Source organism: Natator depressus, chromosome 1 (genome assembly GCF_965152275.1).
Source record: "Natator depressus isolate rNatDep1 chromosome 1, rNatDep2.hap1, whole genome shotgun sequence".
In the NCBI taxonomy this organism is placed as follows: Eukaryota; Metazoa; Chordata; order Testudines; family Cheloniidae; genus Natator; species Natator depressus.
This window is the reverse complement of record NC_134234.1, coordinates 53266070-53281692: the sequence shown is the minus strand read 5'-3', so window position 1 is coordinate 53281692 and position 15623 is coordinate 53266070. Positions and strand designations below refer to the sequence as shown.

General features: G+C 44.3%; 1 long non-coding RNA gene across 8 annotated transcripts in view; it reads left to right on the top strand.

Annotated features, from left to right (window-relative positions):
* LOC141991623 (uncharacterized) overlaps positions 1-15623 on the top strand; it is a 60103-nt gene that overhangs the window by 716 nt on the left and 43764 nt on the right. For 6 of the 8 annotated variants that reach the window (XR_012640420.1, XR_012640419.1, XR_012640418.1 and 3 more), the window contains exons 2-4: positions 6288-6392; positions 13522-13637; positions 13976-14214. This is a non-coding gene — a long non-coding RNA (uncharacterized LOC141991623). Of the gene's footprint in view, positions 1-208; positions 455-6287; positions 6393-13521; positions 13638-13975; positions 14215-15623 lie in introns of those variants that run through there. The other 2 variants (XR_012640416.1, XR_012640415.1) reach the window with 2 other exon arrangements.

Here is a 15623-nt window from a genome sequence, read left to right as displayed (position 1 = left end):
TTCTCGACAGGCAGCGGCGGGGACAGCTACTCTGGGTCCTGCCGCTGTGCGGCGTGGCGAGGCCCGGGGCCTGGCTCCGCCCCCTGAGCTCACCCGCTCCCCGGCTCCCGCGGTGGCCCAGGCGCCCGGTGCACAGAGACTGGGGGCGGCGGGGCGGGGTGCGAGGAGCAGCCCGGGGGGGTCGGAGCAGCCCGGGGGGGGTCGGGAAGGACTTTCCCAGGCTGGCAGGGACCTCGCGGGCGGGGCGGGGTTCGCCTCCGTGTGCGGCCGGTGGGTGACTTGCCCGGGGCAGCTGGGAGCCTTTGCAGTCCGCCAGCAGCCGCCTGGCATTGTGGCCCTCAGGCCCGGGCACAGTATTCCAGCAGCACTGGCCCCGGGACCAACTAGAGCCTCTGCCTGAGAGTCCCTGGTTTCTGCCGCCGAGCATCCCATTAGCACTTGGCCACAGCGTCAGGTGGGGAGCTGATGTTCAGCTGATTATCCACCATGACCCCCAAATCTTTTTCAGAGTCCCTGCTCCTGGAAGGTGGGGCCATCAATGGCTGTTAGGCTGGGCAGGGATGATGCCCCTAGCTTTCACTCCATGCATCTGAAGAAGTGGGGTTTTTACCCACGAAAGCTTATGCTCGAATAAATATCAGGTTTCAGGGTAGCAGCCATGTTAGTCTGTATCCGCAAAAAGAAAAGGAGGACTTGTGGCACCTTGGAGACTAACAAATTTATTTGAGCATAAGCTTTCGTGGGCTACAGCTCGCTTCATCGGATGCTGTAGTTCACAAAAGCTTATGCTCAAATAAATTTGTTAGTCTCTAAGGTGCCACAAGTCCTCCTTTTCAAATAAATCTGTTAGTCTTTAAAGTGCCACCAGACTCGTTGTTTTTGTGGATACAGACTAACACAGCTACCCCCTGATACTTGCTCCCAAGCCTCTGTTTGCCAGAAGCTGAGAATGGGCAACAGGGGATGGATCTCTTGATGATTCCCTGTTCTGTTCATTACCTCTGTGGCACCTGGCATTGGCACTGTCGGAAAACAGGATACTGGGCTAGATGGACCTTTGGTCTGACCCAGTATGACTGCTCTTTTGGTCTTATGCTTTTCATCATAGAGTTCCCCATCCTGTAAGTATAGCCACCATTTTTTGTTTCTAGATCTATACATTTACATTTAGCTGTACTAAAACACATGCTTGTGCTCAGTTTACCAGGCGATCTAGATTGCTCTGAATCAGTGACCTTTCCTCTTCACTACTACCCCAATTTTTGTGCCATTTGCAAACTATCAGTAATTTAGGTTTGGTTGCTTTGGTCTTGGTTTTGATTGTTCAACAAACAAAAAATGATAATTTTTCAACATTCATTAAATGAACCCAAAAAAAGACAGAAGAAAAGAAACAAAACCTACTAAAAACATGTACAATTCAAAATTGTCTTCATTTTAACAATTCCTGTGTTCTCTCTATAGCATGTTTTAAATGTAAACTCCTTGCCTGACATTCTTGGATGGTATCAAATACTCTTGCTTAGAAGACAAGAATAAGTTTTAGGTACTAGCTCTCAAGTTTTTTTGTTTGTAAAAATTCAACCAGTTTTCTTCTCGGGACAAAACAGACTAAATCAATAATTGTGAAAGAATAGGAAAACATAGGAAAATGCAGCTTTTTGTCTCTAGTGCTTGTTGTTCAGTTGTTAGAAGATCAGAGGCTACAGCATGTGACCCAATTGGCCATTTCTGAATTTTGGCTTTTTCTCCTTTGGCAAATGTTTGGCTAAATTGCTTTTATTTTCCTCTCACTGGTTTGTGGGAGGTAAATTTTTCATTGCAGATTAGGCTGCTTGTTATCGTTTATTGCTTTCCAAACTGGTCACGGCAAAACTGTTGCAAAATTAAATCTGTCATAGCTTTCTGAATTGGAGTCTTATTAGATAGAAGGCAAAAAGAAAGAAGAGATGTAGAAGAAATAAGGTGAAAGAGGAAACTGACATGTTGAGGAGGGGGGAAAAAAATGGACCCTAGATTCACATCTCAGGAGTGGCTCAGGATACAGCCAGGAAATGGCTTCTGATTCCTTCTCTTTGTCTGGACGGTAAGAAAAAATCTTTCAGGATCAGAAATGTGATGATGGATTATGCTCCCTGCTAGGTGTAAGCAAGTTACTAGGTGCTCTCCAGGAAAGCCTGTCCAAAAGCACTGGCAATTTTATCCTGTCAAAACGAACAGTTTTGTGGTTCATATCTATATATACACTTTCTTTTAGTAAAACCATTTTGTAGCATCACCAGAAGCCTAGAAAACCCTTAAACATCAGTTTTTAGTTGAGACAAACTGTTTAGATATGTGGTGACTACATTCTGTGGGGGGTTTTTTCAACAGTAATTTTACATGCCTGTTTATAGATTAAAATGATCTTTTCTGGCACTTTTCATTCACCGTGGTCATTTCAAGTTTTCAGCCAAGAGTAGGGTTCAGCAAGATAAGAGAGAGTTGAGAGACTGTGGATGGAGAATGAACTTCCAGAGGAGGAATTTAGATGATGCTAGAACAGGGGTGGGCAAACTATGGCCCGCGGACCACATCCAGCCCACCAGCTGATTTAATCTGGCCCTCGAGCTCCTGCTGGGGAGCAGGGTTGGGGGCGCTCTGCATGCATGTGCTGCAGCTCTGCGCAGCTCCTGGAAGCAGCGGTATCTCCCCGCTCCGGCTCCTACGGGTAGGAGCAGCCAGGGGGCTCTGCAAGCTGCCCCTGGCCCACGTGCTGCCCCCGCAGCTCCCATTGGGCAGGAATTGCTGCCAATGGGAGCTGCAGGGGTGGCGGCTGTGTACGGGGTGGCGCGCAGAGCTGCCTGGCCTTGCCTATGCATAAGGAGCCAGAGGGGGAACATGCCGCAGCTTCCGGGAGCTGCTTGAGGTAAGCACTGCCCGGAGCCTGAGCCCCTCCTGCTCCCCAATCCCCAGCCTGAAGCCTCGTCCCACCCTCTGAACCCCTTGATCCCAGCCTGGAGCACCCTCCTGCACCCCCAAACTCCTCATCCGCAGTCCCACCCCAGAGCTTGCACCCCCAGCCTCAGAGCTTGCACCCCCCTGTGCCCCAATCCCCTGTCCCAGCCTGGAGCCCCGTCCCACACTCCGAACCCCTCGGTCCCAGCCTGGAGCACCCCCTAACCCCTCATCCTCAGCCCCACCCCAGATCCTGCACCTCCAGCTGGAGCCCTCACCCCCCCCACACACACCCCAATTCTTGCCCCAGCCCGGAGCCCCCTCCTGCACCCTGAACTAATTTCTGGCCCCACCCCAGAGCCTGCACCCACAGCCAGAGCCCTCACCCCCTCCTGCACCCCAACCCCAATTTTGTGAACATTCATGGCCCGGCATACAATTTCCATACCCAGATGTGGCCCTCGGGCCAAAAAGTTTGCCCATCCCTGTTCTGGAATCTGACCACCTTTAGGAAACACTGTGCAAACTTTCTCCTTTATAAATCTTTTCTACCATAACCAGACCATTCATAGCATCAAGTGTTCCCTTTCTGCACCCTCTGCATCAACAAAACAAAACAAAACCCGTGTCTCAAGTAGAGTTTCTATAATCTGGAAATTAAGAACCAGAGATTCCATGAACTCTGCTATTGCCAATATATTTTGCTCAGAAGGCAACCGGGTATGGTCATAGGCAGTAATACACAGTTTTAAGTTAGATGGTTTTCACAATGTATCCCACTATGGAGAAAGGTTATTTCAGGAGCTGTAGCACAAACTGGGATAAATTGTTTGACAGGTGGTTAACCATGACTGAGATGTGTGAGGAAAGATTAAAAGAGTTAAATATGTGCAAATTGGCTAAGCAGTGACTGAACAGAGGGACATGATAATAGATGACAAAAATGTAAACACCAAGGAGAAATTAATTTACTATGGTACACAAAGGTATAAGAACTCAGGCTCATGGGGTGAAACTGAGAAAGGGAACAATTGAGATAATGCCAAAAGAACTTTGTAGTGAAATCTATTACATTGTGGCATAGTCTTCTCACTTGTTGCAAGCCCCAGAGTTGGGATATTTAAAATTAGATTCAGGACCTAAAGTGTTCTCAGAGAAGTGATTGCTCTGTCGTTGCCAGACACTGGAATTTTATTAGTTCATTGCATTCTAGGTCTTGTACACTTGTTTAAATTCATTTATACCACTATTGCTTACTTTGAGTGGCCCAGTGAGGGTTTTTTTAATACTGAATAGGAGGATATGATCTGAATTTGCCAACCAGAGAGTATTGAGTTATTCCATATACAGATCCAGCCAGGGATGGACTAGAGCGGAATGCTACATGTCTCATTTAATTATGCACAGCAAATTCCGTCTCATTTCCAGAGATATTGTAAACAAAAACCCCTAAAATCTACCCCCAACTAAGTCTCCTCTCTTTCCCCAAATGAGTGAGACTTGGCGCAGCAATTCTAGAGTTGGAGGTTCATTATTGTATTTATGTTTTGTGCATTTCTTATTTACACACCCTTGAGGTATTGAGTGTGTTGTGTGATAGAAATGAGGCACAGATAGTTAGCTGGCTTTTCTAGCAGTGTGTAATTATAATACATTAACTGGAAGGCACTATTAGAGATTCAAACAAATAAATCGAAATAAACCAGCAGAATGGAAAGTGTTTGGCAGAAGAGATTAAAAACCCCGCCACAAAACAACAGAAATACCCCCCTGAAGAGCATGATGTGAATATATTTGAATTAAAGAGATAAAAACCAATGCAGTACTTTAAAATAATAGTTAGAGTTGTAATTAATGTGTTAAAAAATAAACAGGAAGAGAGAGGCTACTCCTAAAGATTGCAGAACAAAGGCGCTTTTCTTCTCATTTGCCTGTAATATAAAGATATCCACCTAAATAGGTCTGTTTTAACTGTGTGAAAAGGAAGTTAAACAGGACAATCAGGACGTAGAATAAAAATAGGATAGGTACAAAGTTTTTACCTTATTGAAATCTACTTACTAATGTTAAATTTACACCAAGCTGTATTATTTTCAGTCCTGCCCTTCCTTTCCTCAAAACGAAACTCTTCTTCCTGAAATTTTACGTGATGCATCTCATCTCAGGGTGAAATTTTTTTCCGGAAAGTTTGGTTAAATAAATAAATAAATCAGACCCTATGGTGTTCTCCTACACCAATCCCATAATTTATAACAATCCTTTGCTTGCAATCCTTCACTAATTATTTACCCATGTGCCAGGTGGGTCTAAGAGGCTACTATTCTGATTTGGTAGCATTTTATACCTGCTGACCAGAAATAAGACTACACAAGGTTCAAAGCAGTGGAGAATTGCACCTAAAGGGTTTTTTAATTATGGATCTAGATTTGAGCTGTAAGTGGTCAGCAGGGAATTTCCCTGGTGTAGAACTCTGTGCTCCCACAAAACTGACAGGGGCTGTTCCTGCACCAGCGACACTACCTCCCTTCACAACCTGGATGTATTAGTCATATCACACATGGAGTAGCAGAGTTTTGCAACGCCTATCATCCAGTGGTGTAGTGTCCATTTAAAATGCTACACAAGTGGCATAAGTTAGAGAAGATCTAATTCAGGTCAGAACTGGTGCAGACCAGTCTTCAGAACCAGGAAGTCATAATCAGCTCCCTAATTCCTCCCCATTACTCTAGCACTAATCTGAGCTCGGCCATGGGAAAGGATCTGGCCCATGGTATGGAGTTTTGGAAATGCAGCTGTAGATTTCTTTTTGAAAAGTTTTCCAACAGTTTTTTAGCTCCTGATATGTCTAAAATGTATTGGCCTAGAAACTTCATATTTTGTTGCTATTGCTGAAGAGAAATGCCTTTTTTAAGAGTTTCAGAGTTGTAGCCGTGTTAGTCTGTATCAGCAAAAACAAGGAGGAGTACTTGTGGCACCTCAGAGACTAACAAATTTATTTGGACATAAGCTTTGGTGGGCTAAGACCCACTTCATCAGATGCATGGAGTGGATAATAATACAGTAGGAAGATATATAAACACAAAGAACATGAAAAAATGGGTGTTGCCATACCAACTGTAACAAGACTAATCAATTAAGGTGGGCTAATAGCAGCAGGAGGAAAAATCACTTTTGTAGTGATAATCAGGGGGCCCATTTCAAACAGTTGACAAGAAGGTCTGTGAGAGTAAGGGATTGTCATTCAAGATAGGTTGTAGATCCTTGATGATGCGCTGGAGAGGTTTTACTTGGGGGCTGAAGGTGACAGCTAATGGCGTTCTGTTACTTTCTTTTTTGGGCCTGTCCTTTAGTAGGTGACTTCTGGATATCCTTCTGGTACTAGAATTCAATACCACTGTACTAGAATAAAATACCCACCTGCTGAAGTGAAGAAACAGATTGACAGAATCAGAAGGGTAAGAGTAATTTTAATTTTATTCATTGTTATATAGTAGACCCTCAGTTTTACAAACACTAATCTTATGAATGACCAGTTATATGAACTGTTTTTCCTGATGGAAAAATAAATCACATAATGAAAGTGATGGTAATTAACAATTCAACATCCCCTCATATTTCGATGCCTTAAATCACTTTGGAGTGATTTGAAGGACGAGAAGAAAGTGGTGCACCACATTTACTGTAATTTTGAGATGTTCAATTAACTATTTGAGTTTTTGAACTTATTCCCCAGTTATTTTATAAAATAGGGCATTCTGCTGTACTAGAACACAATGCAGTTGACAGAAAGTTATCCTCATCTTCCAGAGAAAGATCAAAGCAAATACAATATAACAGTGTGTGTCTATATGTTTAAATCTAAACATTAAAAAAAAATTGCCATGCACAAAGTGTTTGTGTCTCTTCAAAATATGACAGAATCAAAAGACAATAAAACATGAGGAACACAATGGTTTCATTTGCGTATTTTGGACAATTATATGAATGAATACATCGCAGTAATCTTTATTTAGCAAAACACAATTAAAATTATCCTTACAGTTCTCTCATTTATGTGTCAGAAATAATGTACAAAAATAGTTTGTCAAATCAAACAAAATAGACAGTTATAATGATTAATCATATCAGTCATAATTAGGTAGGTAGAATTCAATTTTTTAAATTATTTTGATAAATAATATTAATGTTTATTTTTGAACATTTATTTTAATTTTTATCAATTTAAATGTACCGAATTTTGCAAAATATGGGTTATAAGAATTTTTAATTGTAATTGATTTACATTTTCACTGGTGTGGGAAATTATGGTGGGGACAGACAGTAAGAGGGGCCAGACAATTATTTAATGAAAGTAGACATTGAGATTCAAAAATTAAAGCTTTATAACCATTAAAACACAAAATGTCAACATCACATGTCAAACTATATAAAGTAAATATCCTTAAATCAAATTTTAACAAGTTATCAAGCAGCATTTTTCTTACTTTGCCTATTTGTAAATTTCAGTTATTGATTAAAATGTTTTTTCATTGGTTTGTGCATGTACAATGAAATTGATGTTTACCCCAACATTCACCAATAAAAATCTAATCCTTCCAGGATCAGATAAAATGGAGAATCTTAGGGTATGTCTACAGAGCAATTAGACACCTGTGGTGGCTCATGCCAGCTGACTTAGACTTGCAGGATTCAGGCCAAGGGGCTGTTTAATTGTGGTGTAGACATTCAGGCTTGGGATGCAGCCTGAACTCTGAGACCCTCTCAGGGCCCTAGAGCACAGGCTGCAACCCAAGCTGGAATGTCTACATTGCAGTTAAACAGCCTGCAAGTCAGTTGCCACAGGCCAGCTGCGAGTTAGACATACCCATAGACTAGGTCTTGTACATTGCAAAATTTCTTTCCTACATATTAATACAAGGGTGCTCCACATACATGTATAGTTCTGATACTTGGCTGCCAAGCAAGCAGTTATATTCTTCCAAAGCAAGAATACTGAATGCATTCATCAGTTGTAGATGATGTAGTTTTCCGCATGTGGCCAGTAACATTTTTTAGCTAAGAGAAGTTGATTACTGAGATTTTAAAAAATGAGTCAGAAGGATATTTAGCATCCTACAGGAAAAATGGCTGGACCAAGTGGAACTTGTAGTCCTGTGATCTCATTTATGATGTCTTTGACCTTGGACCAGAAATTTAATTATAATGAATGGAAAAAGCCACCATAAGCGTATAAAGGGACCAGAACATTTTTTCCTGTATTTTTATGAAATGTCACTTATTTTCTAAATTTTCCAGGTGTCCCAGATTGATTCATGTTTCTTTTGTCATGTATGATAATGAGCACTATGACATTTTTGGCAGTGATACGTGTACATAATAATTTCTTTTGATATATATATGAATGCTTGTTTTTAAAACAAGTGAACATATGAATGGTATACAAAACTCTTGCCAAACCTGGTGGTCACCTAAAGTCACTTGGTACCTAAGTTTCTGAGACAATTTTCAAGGTACCCAGGACCGCCAATGACCTTGTTACTCCCTGCCTCCAGGGAGAAGGAGCCATTCTTTTGACATCTGCGTGTCGGCTCCTTGGCATTGCCAGCCCTTCAGCTGCTCAAGCACTCTCCTCTGGCAGGCATGTTAACAGTAGGTACACTCAAGTCCCTTTGAATCTTTCCCCTATGATATCAAGCTCCTGACACTGGCTACTCACAGAAATTCCAGATCCGTTGCACGCAAAAGATGCAGTATACACCTGCTTACTAGTTTTATCTTAAACCATGGCTCCTGTAAACTACACAGCACTTGTGAGTACTTATAATTAGGACTCCATGTCTGTCATGGAGGTTGCGGAAGTCACAGATTCCATGGCTTTCCACAAACTCCGTGACTTCTGCAGCAGCCGGTGTGGCTGGCCCCAGGGACAGCTGCTCAAGCGGCCCTGGGGACAACCCCCAGCCAGCCACATTGGCTGCTGCTGGAGCTGCCCTGAGGCCAGACGCATCTGCTGCTGCTTGGGTGGCCCCAGGCAGTTGGCCCCAGGGACCGCCCAAGCAACGGCCGGTGTGGCTGGCCCCATGGACCGCCTAAGCAGCCATTCCGGGGGTGGCGGGAGCAGTCACACCTCGGTGTCTCCCAGCAGCAGTCCCAGGGATGGCCAGAGCAGCTGTGGATCGGCACCTCCCGGCAGCTGGTGCCGCTGGCCCCAGGCCCACCCCCCCAAAGCAGTGGCTCCCGAGGACCCCCCAGAACAGCAGCCCCTGACCCCCCCCCCCCCGAGCAGCAGCCCTCTGAGGCCCCGGAGAGCAGCGGCTCCCCCCAGAACCCCGAGACAGTGGCCCCCCCCAGCTAAGATTTAGTCATGGGTATTTATATTGCAAGTCATGGAGAGGTCATGGGCCATGAATTTTTGTTTATTTCCCATGACCTGTCCATTACTTATTAAAAATACCCATGACTAAATTGTAGCCTTACTTATAATAAAACAGATGTAGGGTTTACATTTTACGATTTACCTAGAAGTGAGAGAAAGTGATGGGAACACCTGGTGACAAAACAAAATCATAAAATGCTTATCTGGCTCTACACTTATCAATACCTATCTTTCCTATATAATAAAGTAGGCTTTTTTTCTCAAAAATCAGGCTATTGCAGATCTGGCTGGTTTCACAAAAGCCAAGATCCAAACATTCATGAAAGCATCCCCCTCCACCAGGGGTTTTCCTGAGTGAATGAATACACAGTGCTTCTCCCTCCTCTGTATTATACTGAAAACAGTCTTTTGTTTCCATTCACAGATAGGGCAAACTCCTTTCTTCTTGTAATGTTCCTCTTTCACCTCCAAGAGGTTTCAATCATTTATAGTTATTTCTGATGGTTTTCAATTGATAATCTTGGGAGCGAGCAAGGCTAGGCACTTCACTGGCTAACTAGGGGTGTGGTGACAACTTTCCTTTGCCCAAATGGGCATCAATGAGACACATTATCCCTGGTGAATATTTTTCACTCTAAGTCCATAAAGCATACCTGCAATATAAATACATAATTCCTTAAATATTGCCCATACTTCCACCTCACAATGATTATGAATCTTGACAAGTTACAAGATTTCTGTAGATACCTTACATGTTACTCTTTATGGATAAATATCCTGTAAGACATGTTTGGTGTAGTGAGTTTTCCAGGTCTGAGCTGAGGGGAGTTTGCAAAGAACAGGAGACTCTTTGCAAAGGGGTTTCAGTGTTGCAGTTTCTGTCTCTGGGCTTACTCATTGCTGCCTCACTCTTGGCATCTGGATGCCTATCTCCCACCTAAGCCCCAGAGCAATTCATGAACTAGGGAAAGACAGGCATTTGGCCACCTAAGTCACATGCAGGGCCCAATGTGGTAGGTGACCTCTGGCATGCCTACCAGATCGGATGCCATTCAAAATCAGGACAGAGGAGGAGGTGATGGTGCTGTTGCACACTGTATAACTTTTAGCCCAGTGGTTAGAGCACTCACCTGGAATATGGGAGACACAGGTTCAATTTCCCCTTCTACCTAAGGTAGAGAAAGGGGGATCTCCCACTTCTCAGGAGAGTGTTCTAATCACAGAGCTATGGGATATTCTGCTGTGAGAGCTCCCTCAATCCTATTGAAACTGTTCCACCGTGAACATAATGAAAGAGCAGTGGTGTGCCATTTGTGTAAACCAGGGGTCGGCAACCTATGGCACGCGTGCCAAAGATGGCACGCGAGCTGATCTTTAATGGCACGCTGCTGTCTACAGGAAAGGGGGTGGAATCGGCATATCCCCTCCAGCCCCCTGCCATGAGCCGCTCAGGGAAGGGGGCTGGGAGCACCCCCACAACCCCAGCCCACACCCCCAACCCTCTGCCCTGACCCCTGAACTCTCCTCTCACACATCCAGCCCTCTGCCCTGACCCCTGCACCCCCCCACACACCCCAGCCCCATGCCCTGACCCCTGCACCCCCGCACACATACCCAGCTCCCTGCCCTGACTCCTGCACCCTCCTCACACACCCCCAAACCCCATGCCCTGACTCTTGCACCCCCCACATACCCACCCCCACCTTGAGCACCAAATGGGAGCTCCTGCGCGCGCGCGCGCACACACACACTCTCCCTCCTGCACCCCTCGTACCAAATGGGAGCTGCCCAGGTAAGTGCTCCACACCCAAATCTCCTGCCCCAACCCTGAGCCCCCTCCCTCATTCTAGCTCCTGACCAGACCCTGCACCCCAACCCCCAGCCTGCTCCTTCACCCCTAGCCCTGTGCTCAGTGCACTCCCACCCTCATCTCAGTGCAGAGAGAGAGAGGAAGAGAATGGCTAGAACCAGGGAGAAGGTAGGTACCCACTCTATGTGGACTGGGCCGGGACCCCACACCGGCAGCGGGCTGAGTGGGGCCGGCAGCTGGGACCCTGGCTGGCAGGAGCCGGCGGATGGAACCCCAGACTGGCAGCGGGCTGAGCGGCAGCGGGCTGAGCCGCTCAGCCCACTGCTGGTCTGGGGTCCCGGCCACCGGCCCCGCTCAGCCCGCTGCCGGCTTAGGTGAATGGAACCCCAGGCCGCCAGTGGGCTGAGCGGGCCGGCGGTGTAAGATCAGCATTTTAATTTAATTGTAAATGAAGCTTCTTAAACATTTTGAAAACCTTGTTTACATACGACAATAGTTTAGTTATATAATATATAGACTTATAGAGAGAGACCATCTAAAAAACGTTAAAATGTATTACTGGCACGCAAAACCTTAAAGTGAATAAATGAAGACTCGGCACACCACTTCTGAAAGGTTTCCGACCCCTGGTGTAAACAATGCATGCTTTGCATGTCCCAGGGCCGGCTGTGCCCAGGGGGTGATTCTGTCCACCTCCCGAATGTACATGGATGATGCCATTTTGTATGCAAGTGTAGAATTGCATGCCTAATTTAAAATGTCACAGCACATTGAAAGAATGATTGGAGCAGGGGGACTGCATCCTGGATCTCCCACCTCAGTCATTTTCTCTCTGGCACCAATGATTGTTTCACAGTGGGTAAATACTTAAGTAGTCAAGAATGGGGGAAGGGAAAATATGAATGAATAATTCTGTAGTCCAATAGTTAGGGTACCCACCTGACAGGTGGGAGACCCCTGTTCAAATCCTTTTTCCTCCTCCAGCAGAGAGAGGGAAATTGAATCCAGGTCTCTCACATTCCTGGTGAATTGTTAATCCCTGGCTGCCAACTCCTTACTTAGTCTCACAAGAAACCCCTTAGTTACCTAAACGGCCTGACTCCAGGCATCAGGTTCCTCTTCATGGATCACTAAGCAGAGATAGGCATCTTTCTGCTGCCCAGACTTAGGTGCCTATCTCCAAGAGAGGGTCAGGGCTTAGCACACGCACCTCTTGTCAGCATCCCCCATTAGCTGGCTTAGGTGGCTTCCTGCCTAGCATGCTGGGTTTTGTGGAGGCACCAATCTCACCTCATTCATTATATGGAGAGCCTAGGTGCCTAACCTGGCTTTGTGGATTGCAGTGCTGTTCTTGTAATTTTCTAGGTGCCATGACACTCAGGGTTGCAACACCGTAGTCCTTTCATGAATCCTACCCTTTGTGCCCATGCTTTGTTGAATTGTGATATGATTGCAGCTGTGCTGGTACAATTTAATCGCAGGGGTGCTTATTTCTTTTCTGCTGGGTCATTTACAGTTACCAGCATATGCAAAAGATCATCCTTGTATGATCACATGCCATAGTTCAAGAAAGTAGTTTCATCCAGTTATACAGAATGCCTTACCCATTAAGAAAAGGAGGACTTGTGGCACCTTAGAGACTAACCAATTTATTTGAGCATGAGCTCACAAAAGCTCATGCTCAAATAAATTGGTTAGTCTCTAAGGTGCCACAAGTCCTCCTTTTCTTTTTGCGAATACAGACTAACACGGTTGTTACTCTGAAACCTGTTATTACCCATTAAGCTTGCCTCTGAGTTGATTCCCCTACTTCCATGATCAGGCCATGTAATGCTATAATTGACTTATTTATACACTAGAATACTGTAGATTGGCTTGTTAATGGAGATGAAATGATCTTGTTTACAAGATGACTCAGAGAATCAGGCAATGTGTACAGACATTACAGGCTCATACAGTAAAACAAAACAGTGTAGAAAGATTTAAATTCAATCCGAGTACATTTTTATTGCAGTCTGAGTATCTTTCTGTTTTTGGAAAACATTAACGTTATTCCAGACCAAGTTGCTTCCTGATTTCTAATACTAACTAATGGGACCCTCTCACAGTTTTTCTACTTCAGGTTCTCAGAAGAGCATTGCGAAATCCTAGCCCTACCACAGTCCATGAGAATTTTGCCATTGACTTCAGTGACACCAAAATTTCACTCTCAATCTAGGGCAATGATGGAGAAACTAGTATGGGCCCTATTTCTACTGTTGCTCTAATTCAGTTATTCATGAAGTGCTTATGCTTTTAGGACTTTTCCATCAGGACTACATTTTTACTGCAGTTAATTTAGTTTATTGTAATGACTTCATTGTTATATATTGATTTAGTTTTATTTTCTTACTTCAAGAAACAGCAGGAATTGGACTACATAATAAGAATTTAATGTCAGCTTCTGGAAGATTGCTTAGGATAGACTGAGTACAAGATGTCAGTTACAGTAACGATCACAGTACTCTAAAAAAGGTTAGTGGGTGTACATTTCCTTTATTCTGTCATTCATTACTCTCCTATTCCCCTTTTTATGTTCTTTGATGGGAAGCCCAGAAAAGGGTTTGTAAAGTCTGCAAATGGTGCTGCAGGAGGACTGTTTTCACTGACAGGGAGGTAAAGTTATGCAGATCAGTAATCTAGTGTTTCTGAAGAGTGTAAAAGAGAGATTTACTGAGACAGAATAGGATAGTGCATGTGTCTGCAATTTGCAGAGAAAATCCTGCATTGTATTTGCAGAATCTGTTGTCTTCAATTGCTGAAGCCTTTGTTTGGCAGCAAAATAAACATGACCTTTTATTTTCTTCATCCAGGACAGGTCTTTCTAACCTGTTGCAGCAGAAGACATCAGAAGAACTCTTAAGACTGTGTATTTATCAGACTTCAGCTTCTAATTTCTCTGAGTACAATGCCAAGATCCACTCCTCATATGTCTCTTTTCTGTGGATTTCCTAAGGAGTTAGAAGTTTAGGGGGAAAGTTCTGAATTGGGAAACATGTCTGCAAATGAATCATCTCCTCTAATGCAATGCTACAGTGCTAAAATGTTTTTGGTAAGTAGAAATTTAATACACTGGCACAGAGAATGTTTTTTAAGCTTCAAAGAGTAACCAACAATTTAAGTTAATAAATAATATCTAAAAAACAGTAGAAAGTGGCCCTTCAATGTCAGAGAAGGACCTGAGCTATGCATGTTTATATTATATTTTAGTTTAAAACTCAGTCCACATGATTCCTTTGATTTTGTACTTGCTTTCAACTGCAATCTTTCTATAACACGTTTACAGGTTAAGACAACTTTCTGCCACTTTCTGCACACTTTGGTTTGTCAAGGCTTTAAAAATATGTAAAGACTTCTAAATGTAGCATGTATTAATCTCAGATGCACCACTACTAACATTAGGGTTCATGCCCTGGGTGTCCTGCTGTTGACACAACTGATGTGATTCCTGTGACCATCTCCAGAGCTTGCTGAGTGAACACAGATATTTTGGGAGCTTAGCGATGGACCTGGAGATTCCTCTTCTTTGTGGATCAGGAAGAAAGTGATTGCTGGGAAGAAAGACCTTCCCTGCATGTAGTCAGACTGGATGGTTACATTGGTCACTTCTGGCTTTATAATCCATTAATCTAGTGGTCAGGGCTATGGGCTCAGCGGCCAATGACCAGGAATGAGGCTGGGTTGGAATGTCAGGAGGTCAGAATGGAGAGTCAGGATACCAGGAGGTCAGGATCAGAAGGCAGGAATGGGTAAACACCAGACTAGCAGTCCATGGCAGGGTAAAATCCAGTTTATACAGAAAACTTCCTGTTTCTTCCTCTGGCTTAAATAGGGGCTGTGGCCCAATCAGGAATTTTTGGATCTCACCCAATCAGATGTAGGGACAAGTCTTGTGGCCGAGTTGGGGTTCGTGGACCCCAGTCCCAGGTGCTGTCTGTGAGCTGCTGGGTGGAGAATTGGAATGTGATGACTCCCATGACACCTATGCACCCAGGTTTGAGACCAGCAGGGCCTGACATCACCCCCTCCCTCCAAGGAGTGCCCTCTGGGTTCTGTGGGTCGAGGCTTATTAGGGTGGTTCTTCTGGAAGGCTTATTGTATTAGAGCCGGTATATGAATGTATTTCCCTGGCTCCCACATATGCTCCTCAGGACCATAGCCTTCCCAGTCAATAAGATGTAAAAGTTTACCCTGCTGGCATTTAGAAGCCAAGATCTCATGCATGACATATTCCTTGTGGCCTTATACACACACTGTCAGGGGAGACAGTTGGGTCCTGTGTGGAAATGAGTTCTTAGTATAGGGTTTCAGGAGGGATATGTGGAATACCAGGTGAATCTTGAGAGATCGGGATAGGTGTAGTTCAATGGTGACCTGATTAACTTGGTGATGGATTCGATAAGGGCCAAGGTACTGGAAGTCCCACTTATGCAAGGGGTCTGTTCATGCAGAGGTGCTCTT